The sequence below is a fragment of the Amblyomma mixtum genome, chromosome 4, assembly GCF_055824585.1.
Source record: "Amblyomma mixtum isolate Tamu chromosome 4, ASM5582458v1, whole genome shotgun sequence".
In the NCBI taxonomy this organism is placed as follows: Eukaryota; Metazoa; Arthropoda; class Arachnida; order Ixodida; family Ixodidae; genus Amblyomma; species Amblyomma mixtum.
The window spans coordinates 65,360,879-65,383,176 of record NC_143015.1 but is presented as its reverse complement, the minus strand read 5'-3'; the positions used below and the strand labels follow the sequence as shown (position 1 = coordinate 65,383,176).

The 22,298-nt window shown below is 46.4% G+C and overlaps 1 protein-coding gene across 1 annotated transcript in view; it reads left to right on the top strand.

The window, feature by feature from the left end:
• LOC149346650 (sphingosine kinase 1-like) overlaps positions 1 to 22,298 on the top strand; it is a 126,105-nt gene that overhangs the window by 59,403 nt on the left and 44,404 nt on the right. The gene's annotated exons all lie outside the window — the stretch shown is intronic.

Below are 22,298 nucleotides of genomic sequence, written 5' to 3'. Positions count from 1 at the left end.
AAGGAGCAACCGAACGCCTTGACTACTGATAGACTTCTGTCTATGAATCTTTACTCTCTATAGGACAATCCTAGGGGACAGTCTATAGGTAATAGAAATGCTATAGATACTCTATAGAATTATGGCTATATGTTTTTAGTAGACTTTTGTCTATGACAGTCTATATTGCCGGAGCCCTTCACTACGGCGTCCCTCACAGCCTGAGTCGCTTTGGGACGTTAAACCCCCATAAACCATATACAGTCTATAGACTATGAATAGACAAAAAGAAATATCTATAGGAAGCCAATAGAGTCTAAGTCTGTCTATAGACCATTATTAAGGCGAAAGCCTTTAATGCCTCATACTGTCGTTAGCAGACGCGTCGGCAGATTCGTCCGCCTTTCGGCGTCACTGCTTACTAGGCTCAAGGTTCCAGCATGAATAAAGGCGCATCTAGTGAATGCATGGGCTTCATAAATGAAATAAAAGGAGTAAAGTCAAGAAAAGGAAAATAAAAGATAAGAAAATAAACAAAAATAAAAGCTAAATAAAAATAAGATGTGAAAATAAAAATAATAAAACTAAGAAAAGGAGCAAACAAATAAAGAAAAAACAAAATATGAAAAATAAAAAATGGTTTATGGGGTTTTAACGTCCCAAAGCGACTCAGGCTACGAGTGTCGCCGTAGTGGAGGGCTCCTGATAATTTCGACCACCTGGGGTTCTTTATAACGTGCACTGACATCGCACACTACAAGGACCTCTAGAATTTCGCCTCCAAAGGAATTCCAGCCGCCGCGGCCGGGATCGAACCTGCGTCTTTTGGGTGAGCAGCCGAGCGCCGTAACCACTGAGCCACCGCGGCGGCCATGAAAAATAAAAAAGCAAATAAAAACAAACAGTGCGTCAGGAAACGCTTTCGCTTTGCAGCACTTTAAGAGAGCCAAAGTGCCCCCTCAATTTTTTATAAGTCCTGAGCAGGATTGGGTCCTGGCTGCGGCTCCGCGTTTCGGTAGGGTAGGACGCCCCTACTCTGCGCGATGGGAGTGAACAGTAAAGGATCTCGGGAGATGGAGAAATCAGTGAGCGAACCCTTCAGTCTCTCCCGCCTTTGACGTCCCCCTCAGTTCCTTTCCGCACTCCGCTGCGCTTTGATCGTCCGCAAAAGTGAGTTACCGCGCCGTATCCTTGAAAAATTTGCCGAGAAACTGCATTTTAATCAAAGTTCCAAGCACACAATAAACGCGTGGAGTTGTTCAGGAAATTTAAGTGCAGTGGAATAAACGCCTTTAGGAAACACACTTCCATATTTGAAGTTTAGTTTGTGTCATCAAGAATAAATGGCAGTGCAGCCGTTTCAGCTCAGCGGACTCTCACTTAAACGAGCAATTCTTCGAGGTCTCCTGATGGTCGTTCATGTATTAGTGCCCTGCGATGCTGCGTTCGCCACATAGCCCACAATGGTTTGGGGTGACTTTGGGACACCGGAAAGCCCCCAATGGGTACTGAACCTCCCATGGACGTCCAGCAGACGTCCGCATGACCTCCAAGGAAGTTTCAATGCCCACTGGGATGGATTTCCTTCTCTACAAGTGCGCATATACATGCGTAGTACATATGCGGTCTTCCCGGAACGCCAGCCAATAATCCATTACCCATTAACGATTAGCCTCGCGTCTACGGCGCTGCGGGTCCTGGATGCGGCCCTTCAGCGAAAGCGCAACGGTAGCGTCGAGTCTCTCTCTCAAACTGCCGTGTGTGGCGTAATGGGCACTCTTGTCTGTCGGGGAACGCGCTATCAGCGGAGACGCGCATATCATTACAGCAGTTGCGGTGGTTTCCGTCTCGTTTTCAGCGAGGCGTGCGGCGAGGATGTTGACGGCCAGGTGAAAGTGGCCCTCTTTAGCGTTGCCGTGCACGCAAAGGAGTGGAGCCAAGCTATTCTCCTGGATAATTAATCTTCTCGGTATATGAGGGAAGCGATGCGAAAGGGAACGCTTGTTAGCATGCAGCTGACGATTGACTCCCCACCCCGCTAACGACGTGAGAGCACATTTTTATACTAAGCGGTTTGCATATAGACGCGTGATCTCTTTTAATGGCTGTTCAAGGTTCGATGCTAAAGTGAAAGTAAATATTCTCCCCGCGTGAGCGTTAAATCTACGCACTAAATCTTCCCATTAAATATACCCATTGAATGTACATACCAAATGCACGTACTAAATCTGCGAACTAAATCTGCGAACAAAACGCGCCAACAAAATGCGCGCCGACAAAATGCGCGCCAACAAAATGCGCGCCAACAAAATGCGCGCCAACAGAATACGCTCGCGAATAGATCGCGAATAGAATGCGCAACAGAATGCGCTCGCGAACCAAAAGAACGAACACACTTGACATTGCTCGCAAGTGTGCAGTGGCGCTCTCTACCACACGCTGATATGCACGCATCGCCGAAACATATCTGGACTTGATATTAAATGTTGTGCACCGCCCGGATGGTTGTGGAAAACACCGCTGCGTGGCGTGATGAATCCTGCAACGCGAAGTGACGTTGCTTGAGCCCATGGGGCATACACCCCCTCCCCGTGAAATGTCTTCAGGCCGCAGCGTTCATTTGTAGTGGGATAAATGTTCCTTGACTGCGTTTGTGGAGAATTCAAAGTGCGCGTCAGACAGCGAAGTTCTCTATACCGCAAGAAGAAACCTTCAAGCGAAAAGCTTTTGGCCCCAAGACTTTTGACTGAGGCTGTAGTACATACGAGCGGAAACAGTACGCCGCATCGTCATTCCGTGACCGCTCACACCCTGAGCTACAGCGTTCGTTCCTTTCTGTTGGTTATATCGAAAGGAACGCCTGCTGTTCCTGATTTCATGTGGAGATAAGTTGCTTGCGGGCGCCTTGCGACATGCAGCCGTTGTGATTGGGCCCCGGCTCAGATCCGCATTCAGGGCGTTGTCTTTGTCTCTTGACTCACGCGGCCTTGCTATCATCTCTTCCTATGCTTTTTTCACCCTCTTCAACCCTGCCTTCTGGGAGAGGACAAAGCAGCTTGATGCCCTGAGACTCCAACCCGACCCGTCGCTTCTTCCGTCAAGCTTTAAAAACGAAGGTCGTGCCGAAACGTTGTCTTGACTCCATAGTGCCGCGGAGGTGAGAATCAGGCTGCGCTGCAATGGTACCTTGAAAATCTTGCTTTCGCTGCTATGTATCTACAGCTGATAGTGAGGACGGTACCGCATTGTGAGCAAACATTCGAAAACTTGAACGTTAGGAGTTTTTTAGATCACGCGATTGTAAATTTTTTCTTCTAAGCGATCACGTGCGCCTTATCGTTTTTAGCACCGTTATTTTCCATGTCCCAGCGAAAATGATGTCTGCTCACGTCTGTAGATCTGATTTTCCGGGAAAGCGTAAGTACTCTGTACGTTGACTGTATACCGTGTACTGTGTGACGTCAGCTCAAATTAAGGAACCCCAGATGGTCGAAATCATCCGGAGCCCTCCACCATGGAGTCCTTCGCAGCCTGAGTCGCTTTGGGACGTGGAACTGCATAAACCTAACCTGTGCCGAGGTGTATTCTGTTGAACCTTTTGCGCTCTGGTAGCAAAAAAAAAAAAGAAAAAACTTGTATAAATGGTCTGTAGACAGTCTATACACTATTTATAGACTCTATTGCCTATCTATTGATATTTCTTATTGTCTATCCATAGTCTGCAGACATTCTATAACAAAGGTGAGCCGCCTCGGTGGCTCAGTGGTTATGGCGCTCGGCTGCTGACCCGAAAGACGCGGGTTCGGGTTCGGCTCCGGCCGCGGCGGTCGAATTTCTATGGAGGCGAAATTCCCCGTGTACTGTGCGATGTCCGTGCACGTTAAAGAACCCCAGCTGGTCGAAATTTCCGGAGCCCTCCACTACGGCGTCGTTCATAGCTTGAGTCGCTTTGGGATGTTCAACGGCTAAATCAAACCACGGAGGTGTACTAAAAGTGCGTGGCCATAAAGTCTATAGATTTAGACTGTCTAAATGATTTGTATTGCCTGTTGACTATTCTCTAGGATTTGTCTATAGACAGTCGATAGACTTTATATACAGAGGTCTATGGACAGTCTGTAGACTGTCTAAAGAAATTTTTGTAAGGGAAGAAGGGTGGCGGCATCCGCCGAATCATCACAGCGGCATTCCGGTGCCCGCTTGCGTTCAGGCGAGCTTTATCTATGGGCTCGGTCTGGCGCCTCCTTTGTCTGCAGCGTGACTGCATGTATACACATGTCGCTATGTGTGTTCAGGAAGCGCCGGTATACCGCTCAATTCTTTGCGGGCCTTCGTCCGTATCTGTAATGTTCGCGCACGGCCGATATACTGCGAGCTCTTTTTTTCTTTCTGCGCCGTTATCAGGAGTCACGCGCTTTTATGGTGCCGGCATTATTGACTTCGGAGTCACGCGCTTTTTTGCCTGTGTTGCCGTGCGCTGGTTTGGTGAATGCTCGCGCACTTGCCACGCACCGCGGTTCGGCGCTCTTCCTGTGCGAAAAATAGACGGTAACGACAAGAAAAAAAATAAAAAAATACAGCTTAGAGTAGTTTGGCCTTCTGTAATTCTCAGTAGACCATTGTTTTGATTAGATTAAGTTATCTGGATGCGAACTTTCGGCGCAGGCAACATGGTGTACTTAGTATGTGTTCTAAGGTATAGATGTAGCTCGAGTAAATGAGAGGGAACAATCATCTTGCACACAAGAACGATGGTTACTTCTGCGCTCAAGTTGGTAATGTCCCACGGGCATTACCTGTCAGCGGGAAAGCTGTCCTTATCTCTCCCATTATATGTCCATAGGAGAGGAGGATTGTGGTGCCAGTCTAGCGGTCCTTGTGTTACTTATGGCGCAGTATAGTATATCGGGGAACGTTACCAACGAGGACGAAGAACGTCAGCACTTGTTTGTGAAGGTTCTTCACATTCACGTGCGCCGTGAGAGATGTCAGGGTCTGTTTCCTATTGGCCGAGCCTTGGCAACTATTTACGCAAGATGGCTTTGGTGAATCCTGAACTCCGGACCGGCTCGGGGCTTATCAGGCAAAAACAGAGCACGGGTCTGTCTAATAATAACTGTAGCGACTAGTTTACACAAAAAACAGAATTTTTTGGTCATTTCTCTGCTAAAGTTGAAAATGCCTTTTGGTAGCTTGGACGCCAAGAGGAAAACTGTGCTTTTCATGCATAATTAGGTAGGTATAGTTAATTGAACGCTCAGACTTCGTTTCCTTTGATATTGGAGGCACCTGTACACAAGAGGGTTGATTTACGTGCAGAAAAGGAACAACCTACCCTCCTACATCGAAACATTCGCCTGTCATTCTGCATCTCACATTGCCATCTCCCAGCCACTGCCGCTATGCCTGGCGGCCTACCACGTTCTGATATGCAGCCACCGTTCATTCTCTCTTACGTCTCGAATGATGTCAACGCGCCATTTTTGAAAGTTCAAAGCCATGCGCCACGTAGTGACAGCCAAGAGAACTAGTCGCTGCTGTTTTCACATAAGAATCATGCTGTTTTTTTTTTCATTTTATTATCCAGCCCCTCATTTAATGCTGCAAAAGGGGGGAGGGCGGGGGGGGGGGGGGGCGTTTTTGAAATTAATAAAATGAAATTAAATGAATTGGTTCTTACAAACACTGATAAAATTAAGTGTACTGATATCGCTTATTTGGGCAGGTACTCGTAGAACAAGATTCTCATTAAAGTGCATGGATATAAGACGTCAAAAGTACGTACTAATGTCACAGCCCCCCATTACTACTGGCTGAATTCTGTTTCGGGAGGTAATACCGCTTGCTTGCGACATCGCTCGGGTTGTCATAGATGCAGCGAGTAGTGGCACTGGCCGCCTGTATAGGTTTTTTAATTAGATCGTATTTGTATTTTATTGCAGATTTCTATGCTGGTGATAAGAAGGCACTCTAAAACGTATAAATAAAGCACCTGTGATTATGAAATTTTTGCATTTCGCTGCTGTCACTGAACAAAGCTGATTGCAAAACTCTTAACTTAATTTAAAATTCTCTTCTCGATATGTCACGGCACTCCGTGTCAAGATTTGACTCATAGACGCAGGTAGTGTAGGCGTAGTGTACATGTGTATCTATGAACTGGATAACATATGAGATACGTGGTGTTTTTCTGGGAAGAGAAAAAATTTAGGACGGTACAGACACAATACTGAAACGGCCGCAGCGTACACCGAAACAGTGCGTTCTTTCTGTCGGTGCTACACAAAGATACGCGGTTGGTGTGATAAGCTGTAGGGCGTTTTTTTTTTCTTCCTTCCCGAGATTACTTTGTTTTACTCCGGTCACAATGAAAGCAGCTGACCGTACTGGAGTTCAGACATGGCGACTGCGTAGTCTATAGCATTAATTAAATTATTTTTTTTCCATAGTTTCGACGTTAGGTGGGGTTGAATTTGGGTACACCTCGTTTCAAACCTTGCGCGCCTTCACAGGGCTGTTTCAGATATTAGAGCGGGTATAGCTATATATTGTATATCCTCTTTGACAAATTTGCCGGTTCGTACCGGTTGCTGGTCTTTATGTGTAACGGAATAGATTCCAAAGCAAGGCAAGGGTAGCAGGGGGTGGCAGAGAGTTATGTGGCCGGATGAGATTTAAAAAAAAAAATTGTGGGGACACGCTGTGCGCAGCTGGCAAATGACAGGGTTAATTGGAGAGACATGGGAGAGGCCTTTGCCCTGCAGTGGGCATAAGTCAGGCTGATGATGATGATGACCAGTTGCATCGCATGGTATCGTACAAACAAAGCATGAGTGCTGAAACGATGCATCAGAAATGAGATATTGTGTTCCTGGCCGTGCTGAAGAACGTGTAAAGTTGCGTTTTGAAGATGTTCTTGTTAATTTTTGAGCATCCACTCACGCAGCCATTTTTGTTGTACAGACTTTGTCAAAAGTAACCAGGCTGCATGTTTTTCTTCTCAGTCGTATTTTAAAGCTATTATACTAGCCCTCAAGCTCTACATCTCTGTATGGTAAGAAGAACCCCTGTTCTCACCTTCAAAGAACGTTTTGATCTTTAGGGAAGCCGTGAGGGGTCTGTTATACGAATGAGAAGCAAACCATGGAACCTGGTTACTTTTGACAAAGACTGTACATATACCGTGAACACTAACAAGGCACATGCCCAAGGCATGTGCGCCTTGGTCAAACGCGTTAAGGCCGCCGATTTCCATTTTAGCCGCGTGACAACGCTGAACACTGAAAGGTAGTCTCAGGAGTAGGGTTCTCTACCATCGTATACAGTGTAAGAGTTTCAAGATTGCCAAAAGTACTTAGCATGTTGCCTTAAGAATTGTGAAAAAAAAAAAAAGCCCAATGGAGTCAACGTGCTTCAAGTTTGCGTCACGGTACAGCAGTGACGGACGTAGCTTATATCTCTACACAAACGCCTATAGTGACGTTGGTTACCAGCGGAACAACGTCTTATAGACACGTCCGGCGAAAGTCTGGCTTCCTCTCTGAGTGTAGCTTGCCATAGCTACACTCTAGTGTAGCTAGCTACCTTCCGACTGTAGTTAGGTATAGCTAGCCCACCACCAGCGGCGCGGCCGTCGCTTTGCATGCGGCTATAAAGCATTTAAAAATTAAAGACCTGTCTGCTGATGAGGCCAGCTCCGGCCCCAATGTAAATAAGTTTGACTCCGGTTGACAGTGCTGACGGATTAGTTTCACCGCGTACTTTGGGAGTATTATTCCAATTCCGCTCTTGATTAATTACTTTCGCAAAAACTGCATTTAAGCTGCGAAGCACCTGAATCTAACGTTGTGCCAGTCATTAATGCGAGCACAGCTTGAATGTGTTTCCGCAATACCGGATCCAGCTGATCAGGCAATAATAAGCGACATGGTAGAAGCCGTTCATTACTGAGCCCCCGTCGCTTTGTTTCTAATTACGGCCGTACTGCTAAAGTGTTTCATAAATTAAAATCTCAGCTTATATAGTCAAAGCTTCGCAGGAAAGTGCCTAGTCTGTGTTTCACAAAATTAACTTGCTCACTGCTAAAAAGTTAGTTAATTTTGCAGCCAATTTTTGACGCCTCAGTCACGTGCACGTGTCCTCCAAAGTTTTACGGCGCGCGAAGATCATGAAGCATAAATGCGTATACCAGTCAGCGTGAACTGCCCAATGCACCGTTGTCAAAGTGAGGCTGACTGCGCCGCCAAGCATCTGGATACCTTTTATTTATTTATTTTTCTGCGTTTTTCGTTTACCGAAAACTTCTAGGGCACCTGCACTCACACGAAGTGTACTTCAGTAGAGTTAGTTCTTGGGCTAGTTGGTATACTTGTTCGTCCTAGTTGGTATACTTGTTCCGCTGTTCTCGTCCTTCTTCTCTTCCTGCTTCTTTTCTTTGGCCGTGTGCCGCTGCGCTGAAAAACTATGGGTTTAAATCACACGAAGCTCTCTCCATTTTGCCGCGCTGTGTTTAAATGCAGCCACGCACAGCAATTTTCCTGCGCAATGTGAGGGGTATATAGGCATTAGACGTCCGCCAAATAAATCGGCAACGGTCCCGCAAGGGCACCTTGTGTAACGAGGTGTTGGTGCTTGGCGCCACCACGGACCCTTAGCTCCCATACCGAAGCTGTCATCCGTACCGTGGTGATAGGTTGAAAGGTGGAGGGAAGAAACCTTGAACGGTGGCGGTCGAGGAAGTGGTCAATCCTCGGCCGATGGGCTCCTCGTCTGTCTACCAGGCGGGGAGTCCCGGGACCTTCCTCTGTGTATAAGGGTGAATCAGAGGCGATAAATTATCAGGAACCCTTAGTTTATACATGCCGTATGGAAAAATGTGCAAAAAAATCTGATCGGCCCCCGAAAAGGGGTCGCACCGATGTGAAGAAACTAAGTCCACAGAAGCCAGAAGCGTTTGCGAAGTTTTTTATGCTTCACTCAAACACTGATGTACCGGTAGCCAACCTATCTGCATTTGTCATCGCCAACACCCTAAAAAGTTGTGTAGGCAAAGACTACAAAGCCAAAAAGCAACGAACCGGAGACCTCCTTGTAGAAGTAAACACAAAAGAACAAAGCACCAAACTAATGTCACTACAGAATCTTGGAGAAATGAGCGTACAGGTAACCCCGCACCGCACCCTGAACCACTCAAAAGGCGTCATATCTGAATATGAACTCCTACAGAGTACCGATGCTGAAATGGAAGAAGAACTAGCCGAACAGGGAGTAATAGCAGCCCGACGAATAACCATCCGGAGAAACAATGCAGAAATCAAGACAAAACACATTGTCTTAACCTTCAATACCACAACCCTGCCTGACTCAATCCACGCCGCATACCTCCATTGCAAAGTCCGCCCATACATACCAAATCCGAGACGATGTTTTAAGTGCCAGCGCTTTGGACACAGCATGTTGGCTTGCCGCGGTAAACCAACTTGTGTCACATGCGCAGAAGACTCACATACAGAAGAAAGATGCGAACGCACAGCAAAATGCGTCAACTGCAATGGCGCACATGGCGCGTACTCCAGGTCGTGCCCAGTCTGGAAAACAGAAAAACAAATTATAACTTTGAAGACCACAGAAAACCTGTCCTACCTTGAAGCAAAAAAAACGCGTCTCTTTCCAACAGAAAGGGACATACTCTGAAGCGGTGACGCGGGGACGGCCGCCGCCTTCAGTTTCTGTCGGCACACAGGTCTATCCGGTGGACCTGGTGTCGACACCCAAGTCCCCACCACAGAAGTCGGTGGTACAGTCCACAGGGCTGAAACTTTCGCGAGAAGACCACGCGATCCTCGCTGGAGGCCCTCAGGCCCCACTTTCAGCAGCCACATCCTCGGCGACAGACACCCAGAACAGCTCAGCTGAACTGGACCTGTCGCCCCACCCCTCTAAGAAGGCACCTGCTGGCCCAAAAGACTCTGCCGCTGGAGCAGGGCCTGGCTCAGCGGTGCCAACAAAAAAGACGAATGCGAAGGCCACGGGCCATCGCAACCAAGAAGCATCCCCCACGTCCACCGTGGAGGATATGGATGTCGGCGAAAGTCCGCCGACATCTAAAACACACACATCCGCGGCGTCTCCGCGGAAATCCGGCGCCACGAAAGTGGCGATGGATACAACTCCTAGTTCGCCACCGCTGCAGCGGCGGCGAGACTCCCTAGAGAAAAAAGGGAAACCACGAATCACTGCTCCTGAGAATAAGTGACTTTCCTCAACCCCCAACGTATCACAATGGCGTATCTAATACAATGGAACTGTAGAGGTCTACACAGAAACTACACAGACATAACCGATATGCTCAAAACAATGGCACCTACAGCTGTGTGCCTGCAAGAAACAAACCTTGGGCCACAGCACACAAACATCTTTAAAAAATATAATATTTTCCGGAAAGACCGAGTACAAGCTAGCCGACTCTCAGGAGGCGTCGCTATCATTACGCAAAGCGATGTCCCTGCAACAGAGGTATCATTAAAGACGAACTTAGAAGCGGTCGCAGTAAACATCATTAGCCATAAAACAATAACAATATGTTCTGTGTACATACCACCACACAACACAATTACCATGCATGACCTAGAAGAACTTCTGGGACAGTTGCCTGAGCCGTATGTCATAATTGGGGATTTTAACGCACACTCCTCATTCTGGGGAAGTGAGCATACTGATTCCAGGGGTCAGCTCATCGAGGATTTTATTCTTTCACATAGCATATGTTTAATGAACACAGGAAAAGCAACGTACTGCTGCCCCAGCTCTGGAAAAATGACCTGCCTAGATTTAGCGTTTGCATCACCATCGGTTTTTAATGATTTTATTTGGGATGTTTTAGACGACCCTCGGGGAAGTGATCACTTACCTACGGTTTTAAAGCTAACATCAGCTACCTCCATCCTCCCTACTAAGCCGCGGCGATGGAAAATTCACCTCGCCGATTGGGCACTTTTCAGAACGAAGGCCACACTAGAAAAAGAATATGCCGAAACCCTTACAATAGAAGAAATAAATGAAAAATTTGTCACATGCTTAATATCTGCAGCAATAGAAGCCATCCCACAAACGTCTCAAATTGCACGAAAAACACATAAAGTTTGGTGGTCAAATGAATGCACATTGGCTAAAAAGCAGCAAAACAAGGCTTGGGGCAACCTTCGCAGATATCCCACTGCAGGGAACTTGCTCACCTTCAAAAGGGCTAGAGCCAAAGCACGATACATTAGACGCAATGCAGAAAGGGCATCATGGCAACAGTACATATCCTCCATAAACAGCTCAATATCATCAAAGAAAATGTGGGAGCAGGTACGGAAATTCACTGGAAATTTTACTCCATTCACATTTCCAATGCTAACAACACCCGGTACTCAAACAACATTAGAAGATCAGGCCAACATATTGGGGGAGCATTTTTCCACAGTTTCAAGCGCATCCAACTACACACACACATTTCAAAAGCACAAAACAATAGTAGAAAAACAAAAACTTCCCTTCAGAACATGCATACATGAAGACTACAATCAGCTTATTACAATACACGAACTAAACACAGTACTAACATCCGGTAAAATGACAGCACCAGGCCCAGACAGTATACATTATGCCATGCTTGCTCACCTCTCTGAGACTGCCATAGAGGCTCTCCTAAAATTTTTCAATAAAATATGGATGAGTGGAGAAATCCCCCATGCATGGAAAGAAGCCATCATAGTACCCTTCCTAAAACCTGGCAAACCACCAACTAGCCCCACAAGTTACAGGCCAATAGCACTCACTAGCTGCATAGCAAAATCATTCGAAAGCATTCTAAACATCAGACTAACCTTCATACTTCAGTCCCGGCAACTTTTAGATATACATCAATGCGGGTTTAAAAAGACATGTTCCACAACCGATCACCTTGTCCGCTTCGAGAACACAGTCCGGGAAGCGTTCATCCACAACCAACACTGTATCGGGGTCTTCTTCGACCTGGAGAAGGCTTACGATACCACGTGGAGGTTCGGTATCCTCCGTGACCTAGCGGACCTAGGTATCCGCGGCAGGATGCTGAGCTGTTTGAGCGACTTCCTGACCAATCGCACGTTCAGAGTCCGCCTAGGCGCAACCTTCTCCAAGACTTTTTTCCAAGAAACTGGTGTACCCCAAGGGTGCATCCTCAGCACGACCTTATTTGTCATCAAAATGAACTCCATAGGAAAAGTAATCCCAAAATCCATAATGTACTCAGTTTACGTAGATGACCTCCAAATAGCATGCACGTCTTCCAGCATACCTACCTGTGAGCGACAGATACAAATAACAATAAATAAACTGGCCACCTGGGCAGATAGAAACGGATTTAGATTTTCTCCGCAGAAAACAGTAGCGGTTCTATTCTCTTTGAGACGAGGCCTACAGGCCGACCCCACACTATATCTAAACCAGACCCCATTACCTGTCAAACAAGAGCATAAATTTCTAGGAGTAACTTTCGATAAAAAGCTCACTTTCTTGCCACATATAAATAGCTTAAAGAAAAAAGGTTCCCAGGCCCTTAATATACTGAAGCTACTGTCAAGAAAACGCTGGGGGTCTGATAGGGCATGCCTGTTACATATATATCGTTCTCTAGTTCGCTCTAAGTTGGACTATGGGTCCATCGTGTATGGCTCGGCAAGACCATCCTACATAAAACGACTGGATCCAATCCACAATCTTGGTTTAAGGTTGTCTTCAGGTGCTTACAGAACCTCACCAATAGCAAGTCTGTATGTGGAAATGAATGAACCTTCCTTAGAAGATCGAAGAACTGCACTAACTTGTACATACATCCTCAAAATCCTTTCTCAGCCCAAACATCTCTGTTACCCAATTGTGACGAAATGCCCATCCCGAATACTCTTCAATAACAAGCCTCACGCGATTAAGCCGTTCCTCTTACGCTTCGAAGAAAAATGCCAAGCTCTGGACATACTAAACGAAATTAAAAATATTGCGCCAAGACACGAAGCGCTACCACCGTGGTACACTCTCCCCACAGTGAGTGACGTCACACTAACACGCTTCAGTAAAACCTGTACACCACACGACCATATAATACAAGAATATCTAGCACTACAAGAAAAATACAGAAATTACACTGCATTTTATACTGACGGGTCAAAAACTCATGCTCATGTAGGAAGCGCAGTAATACAAGGAAAAAATGAAAATGCAGTACGACTGCCCTCATGTGCTACAGTTTTCACCGCGGAGTGTTATGCCATTTGTGTTGCGGTACAGAAAATAACAAATGAAAACATCAAAAAGAGCATCATCTACACAGATTCATTGAGCGTCCTTACAGCATTAAACTCCAAAAATGCCACGGAGCCACTGATTGGAAGCATCATACACAATATAGTAAAGGTCACAGCACAAAAACATGTTATAAAATTCTGCTGGGTTCCCAGTCATGTTGGCATTAGGGATAATGAGAGAGCCGACACGTGTGCTGCACAAGCCAGAGCCATGGAGGTGAAACATGTGGGTTTGCCTCCGAGGGATTACATGAAGTTAGTGCATAGCAAACTAAGAGCCAAATGGCAAGCTTCTTGGGAGAATGAAAGAAACAACAAGCTGCATACTGTAAAGCCTATTTTGAAAGAATGGAAATCATGCCGTCATAAAGAACGTTTTATCGAAGTAATTTTATGTCGTTTACGCATAGGCCACACACACATGACCCATAACTTCTTATTAACAAAAAAAGACAGACCTGTGTGTGAAATGTGTGGAGAGGAGCTCACAGTGAATCACATTTTAATCTCTTGTTCACATCTCGAAGAACTTCGAAAAAAGTTTTTTACGGTATTTTACAATGAACACATTCCATTTCATCCCGCATTGCTTTTAGGCGAGCAAACACTCGTCGAGTTTTCACTTGTTTTTAAGTTTCTAAAGAAAGCCAATGTTTTAAGTTTAATATAATGTAACTTCTATACACTTAACATAACATCATCTAACCTTGTGTTTGGCGCATGATAGCCATAGTTGCTTATGCGCCATAAAACCCCATATAACATAACATAACATAAATCGGCAACGGAGCATTCCATATTTATTTAAAGAGTCGAGTGCCCTGTTGTTCGTATGGTAGCCGTTCTATACTTCCAAGGTCCTCGTGCGCTTCTCCGGTACACTCATCGATCTCGATCGTTTCTCCTCGTCCAGAATCAAAGCAGTTTCTCTCCTTCGCGGCGCGTGCTATTGATATAAATTCTTTGTTTTTATTTTGAATCGTGTTCTTCCGAGGAAGGAAGGAAGGAGGGGGGGGGGGGGGGGGGGGGGGTGGGGGGGCGTGTTGTGTGGGGCTTTTGTTTGCGGCGGCGCGGCACGGTGAATGTGGCGTGACGAGCTGGAGGGAGAGGGAGGGTGAAGGGGGGAGGAATCGACGTGGCGGCGATTCGTCCATTGCGTCCGCATGTGCTCGCGCGGGACACACCTGTGCACTAACAGGCTCCCTTTGTGTGGCGACGACGATCAGTGCCTGTTGTGTGACCCATTTACTGCCGTTGTCGCCCCCCCCCCCCCCCCCCCCCCCCCCCTTCCTCCGTGGCTCTCTCTGCATTGATCCGCGGCAGCAGGCTTGACGCGGAGCTCTGGGGCGGCGCGACGAATCGAGCTGCGTGTCGTACATGAAGGCGCGTGTGTTCTTTTTTAGTTTCCTCTCTTTTTCAAAATTTGGTTCAAAACAGGAGAAAGGCGCACCAAATTTAAATTTCGGTTGATGCGGCGGACGTCAGTAAACACGTATCTCCGCGTGGAATTTGCCTAATCCCGGCAAATCATTTGTAATTCAATTTTGTTTTATCGCGTCGTTTCGGTTTTAGTTTGAACAGTGCACCGACGGCTGAGGCGTCAGTGACGAGTGGACAAATTGATATTGTATTGTGGTTTTTTGTATTCCTCAATGTGGCCTCAACATTACTTGTAACGCTGTAACAATTGTTCTGCTGCTGGATCCGAAACGGAAACTGGAAATGTTAAGAAATTCAGTAAATAAATTTATTCACCGGCATTGCGCGACATCCCCAGGTTGTTTTCTAATGGCTTAGCATCATTCCAGAAAAAAAAAAAAATGTGCGCGAAGACTACCATAACTGTAGTAGCAATAACAGTAATGTTAGCGGCCTGTTCCCCCCCCCCCCCCCCCCCTTCATTGTAGAGTGTAGTGAACCGGATCCGTCTGTTTAACCCTCCTGACATTTGGCTCTTATCTTTTATTCTCTAACTGCAAAGCAAATGTCACAGCTGTTACCAGCGGAATGCGAAGTAGTTTCCTGTACAGCGTCGGACTCCGCTTGATGCAAATATGACCTCTCATGACCTGGTACGCAAGTAAGGCCTCGCCCTAGATGAGAAGGACTAGTTGGTAGTTAAATGACACTGACAACAGTGCGCTGTGCAATTGTCAGTGCACGTTAATGAATCCCAGGTGGTGTAGATTCTTTTGAGTCATCTACTATATAGCGACTTCATAGCTGGGATACGATTCGGGTCATTGACCTTCAAGGTGTTATGGACACATCTGTGTACAAGGCCAATTCGCAGCTTTTTTTTTTAGTTTGCTGCAATTAGCAGTATTTTTTTTTTGTTCAGGTGAATTCAGCGTTCTTCATGTCGCAAATAAGGTGCTTTTTTGTGAACTATCTTACGCAGTAAAGAATATTTTGCGGAACAGTTAGCCTGGTCGTTTCTCCTCGGCCATTTTCGAGCGTACAAATTCTGCTATTGCCTCTAATACTAGTTTTTTTTTGTGTGTGTGTGGATGAGAAACAAGGATTGGAGCAAAGGTAGCGTCATAACTTTGGAAGTTTCATTTCAATGGCAACTATTCTGTCACCTATCACACCTTGCCGGTGCAGCCCCCATGCTTTGCACGGCTTTCAGCTTGAGCAACAAGTATTGCGTCGTTGGCCGCCTCTCGCGTTTAGTTTTAATTTTGTCGCTCGCTGTTCGTGACGGTGCTATTAATAGACAGGTATGCCGTACCAGGTTGAGTCCGGCACGTGCGAGAACCTCGACGCAGATTCTGGTTTGTACTTTTTTCTTTTTTCTGCCTGCCTGAAGCCAAGCAACGGGTCGGTCCGTGGCGTTTTCATTAATCGAGTGTCACGCCTTGACGGGTGGACAGCTGTTATGAAAGGGTGGATAGGGGCGGGGTGACGGCGACTGTTATAACGGGCACCTGTTCTGCGTTCTCCGCACGGCGGTGTTTTTTCGTGCCGAATGCCTTTATCGGTCAAGCTGCTATAACCGGACTAGCAGTACGCAGTACCGCCACTGCAAAGTACTTTTATCCTGACGGCTGACCGACGGGACTGGGCGCTCTGTTGTGTGTGCGTTTATCGGCGCCTGACGAGTATCGTGGTTGCACAGCTTTCTTTGTGTTGAACGGGCAAAGGCGCGGCGCGACCGAGACTGGACGAAGGAAGTATAGATACACGCGGCGCTCACTCACAACTGAGGATCTTTCTTGCTGTCGGGCAATAAATAGGCGAAAACGAGCACAATCAACGCGTGGCTCTGCATCAAGTATTGACAGCCAGTGGCGTAGCCAGAAATATTTTTCGGTGGAGTGTTGTGCGCCGCCGGTAAAAAAATAAAAAATAAGGAAGAAAGCCACTGCCCGAACAATATTAGTCACTTTTTGTGCTGTAATAAAGCCGAAGGGTTAGTTGTTTCGGTCACTAATATCTACGTAATATGAGTGCACACATGACTCCGAGGACTTGATTCGTAAAGAACATTTGTTGTCTCACAAAAATACATTCGTACGAAACATCGCGGATACTTACAATGATTTTCGCATAATATACAACACAAAAGCTTCTCATCTACAACAAAATCAGCAACTGCGAACGAATGGTGTTTGCCAAAGCTTCTGCCCCATGCGTGTGAACCTGCGCCTGTATGCAGAGACGCTTTAAAAAAGTTCACTTTTTATTTTCGCGATAGTTTATAATCACTTGGGGACAACGCAAAGGATGAGAAAGTAGGTTGACGTGAAAAGCTGTGTTTTAATTGGGAGAACTGTGCCTACAATTAAAAGGAGTGTCATACGTCGCGCGATGGCGAAGAAGAGTGACTGTTTTCTACAATAACTTCGACTTCTTATTGGAACAGGAACTATTTCGGTCAATAGACCGACGCTTTTCTTATTTTCGTTTTTACTTTTCAATACATCGATGCAATGTGAATAGGACGAGCGAAACAAAAAAAAGCCAATAAAAAGGAAGGGGGTTGGGGGCGGGGGAGAATGCGACGCTCAGAAAATTTCGGGGGGGGGGGGGGGGGGGGGGGTGTTATGACACCCCCCCCTCTGGCTACGCCCCTGTTGACAGTGTAGAACAAAACATAAGACCTCCTTTCGTCTTGCCTGAATTGCTTTTAACTTACAACATGCACAGACTAGCTCAACGAAATACCCTATTGCAATACTTTACCTGCTGTGCTTCCTACTTGTTTCCTTTTCTTTCCTTTGCTTTCACTGCATGGAGCACACTTTGTGGTGTAATGGCTGCTTGCGATGCTGGTGGCGTGTCGCGTGCGTTTGGTTCGCCGGTTGGTATGTGCAGGAATTTGCGGTACGCAATGCGAGAAAAATACAGCTGCGATCCCCGGTCGCGTATTCGATAAAACGCAACACCCGTTCGAGCGTATTAATCCCACACGTGCTCCTCTTGTCAGTTTTGCTGTCGCGGCTATGTGTGGTTCGGACAGGCCGGCTAGTTGGCGACTCGCATTGCACTGCATATACCAGGTGTTTCAGTGAACACTTTCGAAACTTTTCATAAATACGCTTTTTGGGATATAAATATGGCTTTTGCGGCACAGTATTATCAGTGCTGGCGGACACCAGAAAAAGGGCGTATTGTCTTTAGTAGTGAGCTGCTTAACTAATTTTTAATAATTAACTTTTTAACTAGTAGAGTTAGGCGCCTAGTTGCAATTGGAGATTTGTTGCCGGTCATTAGTAATAGCCATCTCAGTGTTTAGAATTTCGAAAACGCGATTACCCTCCCCGCTGTGGCTCGAGAAAATCTGGCTGCATCGTGCGAAAATACATGGCCTTTCGAAAGCATGCAGGCAAAGCAACCCCTCCAGTGCACGTAACTAGTCGAGAAAGCCAAGTTTTGTCGAGCCACAACGCCTAGGGTAATCGCGTTTTCGGATTTCTAATGACTGATACGGCTATTAGTAAAGACCGGCTACAAATCTCCAATTGCAACTAGGCGCCTAAGTCAGCTGGTTAAGAACTTGATTATTAAAAATTGGTTAACCAGTTTACTACTTAAAACAATACAACACTTTTCTGGTGTCCGCTAACACTGGTAATACTGTGCCGCAAAAGCCATGTTTTTACCCCGAAAAGCATATCTATGAAAATTTTTGACAGTTTTCGCTGAAACACCCGGTATATTGTAACGGCGCCAACAAAGATGGACGTGGGACCGCCTCTTATTGTCGGCTACACTGTGCATTCCAGTGGGTCTCCGTATGAGCAACAGACCGTCGGCTCGACGGATGGCGGCCTGTAGTCAGGTGTAGAATTACGCATTGCCCCGGCCAGAAGCTGCAGCCTTTGTTCAGTACGCATTCACGGAGGGTGGTGTACAAAGGGCAAGCGGAGGTAGCGGCTGCGCAGACCGTACACAGTGCGGAGAGCAAATCGTTTCGCCTTTGCGCACGCTTACCCTTTCCTAATTGCCTACCTTTCCAACCCGTAGGCCGAAACGTCATGTATTCCTTCATAAAACCACCTTTCCAGCGTTTTACTCCATCTCTACCTGTCCGAAGGCTAGCTATAGGATGGGAGTAGTAAGGACATGCTGTGTTGCATGCGTCCGCACTTGGAATTAGAACCACTTGAATTCCCTGTGTGCAGTTTTATTTACGTTTGTGTACGAACTGACGCTGTTAGCCGATGGGCGTTGCTGCTATTTTCTCGTTCCACTTTTCGGCTGGCGGGTCTTCGTGGAGCGTAGTGGAACCTCTCTCTGTTTGACGTTTTTTTTTCCGCTGTATGCTGTTTTGCAGACTAGCAAATGGCAAGTTGATATCGTGCGCATTATTAGTAACGGTAGTAGTAATCACGCTGCATGGTTCATGTATACAGGAGCTAGGAGAAAAGGCCCCTGTCGCTGATAGTCAACTTGTGCACGCAGATTCTCAAACCCCATCTCCCGACTTGGCTCTCTACCTTGGCCCACGGTTTTTTTCCTCCCTCGGCATCCATTTGGTACCCTTAAAAGCCCATGCCACGTTCCGCATTTCATGCATAAGCCTTTAAGGCAGTAAGCATTGCGCCGCTGTGGTGGCTCAGTGGTTATGGTGCTCGGCTGCTGACCCGAAAGACCTGGGTTCGATCCCGGCCGCGGCGGCTGAATTTCGATGGAGGAGAAATTCTAGAGGCCCGTGTACTGTGCGATGTCAGTGCACGCTAAAGAACCCCAGGCGGTCGAAATTTCCGGAGCCCTCCACTACGGCGTCTCTCATAGCCTTAGTCGCTTTGGGACGTTAAACCCCATAAAACCAAGACAAATCCTACCGAATAATCTATAGGCAATACAAATTCTACAGACAGTCTGTAGATAAATCCTGGAGAACAGTCTATGGACAATACAAATGATATCCGTAGACAAATCCTAGAGAACAGTCTGTAGGCAATACAAATGCTATAGACAGTCTTAAGGCAATCTATAGATACACTTTTAGCAGACTTTTGTCTATAGGCAGTCTGTAGACTACGAATAGGCAAAAAGAAATATCTATAGTTAGGGCAATAGAGCCTATGTAAGAAGTCTGTAGACCGTCTGTAGACCGTCTGTAGACCGTCTGTAGACCGTCTGTAGACCGTCTGTAGACCGTATTTATAAGGGCTGCCATAAATCCCACTGTTTTGAGGAATACTGCCACGTGTATTGTTCTGTGTCGCGCCTCTTTTCGTCGTTCCTGTCAAGCGTACCGGCACGTGCGGAGGGGACGCTTCGCCAACAGGTGGCGCCGTGTGCGGCAGAGCGGAGCGAAGCGGCGGCACTCGATATAAATAGCGTGTGCACGCGCGGCGTCGTCAGGTGTGCATGTGTTCGCTGCGTTGGCTGGTTGAAGTAAAACAAAGCCCTATTTGTGGTGTGAGGGACGCTAAATTCGCCTCAAACGAAGAAACCAGTGCGGCACCCTCCGAGAAGAAGCTGGCCTTTCGAGTTCTCCGTGTACGCACTTGTATACCTTCGCGCTTATAAAAATTGTCTGTAGACAGTCTGTGGACTTTTATAGACTCTGTTGGCTTCCTATAGATATTTCTTTTCGTCTATTCCTACTCTATAGACTGTCTATAGACAAAAGTCTACTAAAAGTATATGGCCATGAATCGGTACATTGTCTATAGACTTTCTGTAGGATTCGTATTTATTATAGACTGTTCCTTAGGACTTGTCTTTAGACTGTTTAAAGGGTAGGGAACAATTCTTGCACCCCGAATATATTTCTTAAAAACTCGATATTTCTCGGAAAAATGAGCCATTTAAACGATCTTTCTTTTCTAGTTCACTAAGCTGAACGCATCTCAAGAAAAAATTTGCGGATGTAAGGTGGTTATTCGAGAGGGGGAGAGTTCGTTCAGCTAGTGTCTTAGCTCTTTTAGTGCTTTTTTTTTTCATGAGGCGGATGAATTTGAGGTTAAGGTCGAAAAGGGGGTGATTTAGAAGAGGGAGGCCAAAACACAACTACAGACTAGATGTCTTATCATCGTCAGCCTGACAACGCCCTCCGCAGGGCGAAGGCCGTGTCTCTCCAATTACCCCGGTCCTTTGTCAGTTGCCGCCACCGTATCCCCGCAAACTTCTTGATCTCATCCGCCCACCTAACTTTCTGCCGCCCCCTGCTACGCTTGACTCCTTTTGGAATCCACTCCGTTACCCTTGAGGACCAGCGGTTACCTTGCATTCGCATTAGATGCCCTGTATTAAAGGTGCACTGAAGAGGATTCTGAACTTGTCTTTTTGCCGCGGGAACTCGATCTACACGTTCCTAGCATTCTTAGAAACTGCAACTTATTGCCCTGTATGGCCGATTTCCCTAATTAAATCGAATCAACGTCCGGCTCCCGCCTTTATTTTTTTAATTCTCCCCGTACGGTGGGCGGAGTCGACCAACGCGTGAAGTGCCCTTCAGCAAGCTCCGTGGAGGCTTTGATTTCGCTTTATTTTGTTTTTTTTTAGGTTTCCATGAATAAATAGTTTCATTTGCAGATAATATAGCCGCAAAATAAGCCCGCAGAAATAAAAATACGCGCGGACTATTTGCTACTACGCACTACTACGTATTACTCCGCCGATGGCAGAGCGGCAAGCCGCCACGGGACTGGGTGAAAGGCACTCCACGCGTTGGTCGACTCCGCCCACCGTACGGGGGAGAATTAAAAAAAAAAAAGGCGGGAGCCGGACGTTAATTTGATTTAATTAGGGAAATCCGCCACACAGGGCAATAAATCGCAGTTTCTAAGAAAGCTCGGAACGTGTAGATCGAGTTCCCGCGGCAAAAAGATAAGTTCGGATTCCTCTTCAGTGCACCTTTAAGCACCACGCAGGCTAAGGACACCCTAATCCAAGGACACTGCGAGCTTGAAATGATCGCTGTGTTGTTGAATGTTTTCACATTGTACACACAAAGGCAGGTTGGTCTTGCGCAGACGCGGGTGTGCTCCGTAGGAGATTGGGGACGTACGTTGCGAAATATTGCTAATAGATTAAGAAAAAATCTTAATTGGTAAGCATCCTTTTAGGGGAACCTGCAAATTAGATGTTGTTTATGAAATAGCAAAAAAAAAATATTGTACTGTATGTCGAGCGGAAAAGCGAACTGTTCAATATTAAACTTGTTTCGTGCTGCAAAAAGAAAAAAATTTCCCGAGAAAATTTGGAGTACGAATTTTTTTTTCTGAATAACGCGATTCGCACCCGAATTTTAGCTCGGAAGTTATCTCCCAACTTTTCCGTTCCTAATTCCGGAAAGAAACAAATAATAAAACCCGAAAGCGAAGGGCCGTAATAATATCTGACGCCTCGGAAGGGTAAATACGTTTCCGCCACTTCTAACGTAGCCTTGAATGGAGGATCGGGTTCTTTTAGGCACCCAGCTCGCTTCCCGTTGTGCCAAACAAAGAATGTATGCTGCTCTCGAAAGCCGGTTGTCGGTTCGTTTTGACGCCTTTCAGATGGCCACGAACCATGCGTCGTCCTCCGCGG